General features: G+C 48.6%; 1 pseudogene; it reads left to right on the top strand.

Annotated features, from left to right (window-relative positions):
- The first annotated feature begins 448 nt into the window (after positions 1–448).
- Positions 449–532, top strand: LOC116082936 (annotated as a pseudogene).
- The last annotated feature ends 577 nt before the right edge of the window (positions 533–1,109 follow it).

The raw sequence follows: 1,109 nt of genomic DNA, 5'->3' as shown, positions 1-1,109 counted from the left end.
TTAACCATGGTCGGGGCGCAGAATATCAACATAGAGACAGATGGTTAGTGGCAGGGCCTTGTTAGCTAGCATGTTACAGGCTCCAATGACACCTGAGATCATGGGTTCTCAACCGTCCTAATGCTATAACCCTTTAATACAGTTCCTCACGTTATGGTGACCCCAACCATAAAATTATGTTCATTGCTACTTCATCTAATTTTGCTACAGTGATGAATCATAATATCTGTGTTTTCTGATAGTCCTAGGTGACTGCTGTGAAAGGTCTTTTGATATCAAGGGCTTGTGTCCCACAGGTTGAGAACGATTGCTTTAGACCATGCATGTGCCTTTCTATACCTTGGAACTACCACTCAGAACCCTCCTACACAGTTCTGTTTGCTTTCTGCAATAAAACTCCCTGTTAAGCTTTACTTGATACTAAAATTCCTTTCTAAAAAGTCTTTTTTCTGTCCCTGTGTGTCAGTTGGTGACATAGAGAAGAGAGGCTATTCACAGGTCAGAACACCTGAATGAGTAGTAGCCTAGCATTCTCTGTGAAAAGCAAGCCTGAGACAACCACCAGTCCAGCACTGCACAGGCCTGGGCAGGGTAGGGGGCAAGCCAGAGACTAGAAGAGCCATGCCTGGGACTCGAACCCTTGGAGGGATGGGATTCCAGCCCTGGGATGCAATGAGTTGAGACAGAAGACCCTCCCATGGGGATATTTGGTGAGGCCTGGGAAAGGAGTGATCCCAAGATTACCCCTGCCTAGTGCCATAATGCATAAGTGGGCCTAATACTCCTGAGACCACCTCAGATGCTCAGAGACCCTGGGCACCACTAAGAGAAGCAAGAAAGTGGTGGAGAAATGGAAGAGAAAGAGAAACAAAGGATGTGGGCACAATGAAGAGAGGCAGAACTGGAGACTCAAGGGTCATGATGAACAGCCTGATGTAAGTGATCCCTGATGCCACCCTGAACCATGGTGGGGTCCTGGCCTGTTCTGCCACCTGGGGTCACATCTGGATCTGTCACATCGGCCACCAAAGGCCAGGCATCTGGGCTGTCTCCCAGGGACATGATGATGTCTGAGGGCTGTTCAGAACTGCCTCCACCTGTTGGGGTGG

This window comes from Mastomys coucha, unplaced genomic scaffold (assembly GCF_008632895.1).
Source record: "Mastomys coucha isolate ucsf_1 unplaced genomic scaffold, UCSF_Mcou_1 pScaffold7, whole genome shotgun sequence".
NCBI classification, from domain to species: domain Eukaryota; kingdom Metazoa; phylum Chordata; class Mammalia; order Rodentia; family Muridae; genus Mastomys; species Mastomys coucha.
This window is presented reverse-complemented; position numbering and strand designations above follow the sequence as displayed.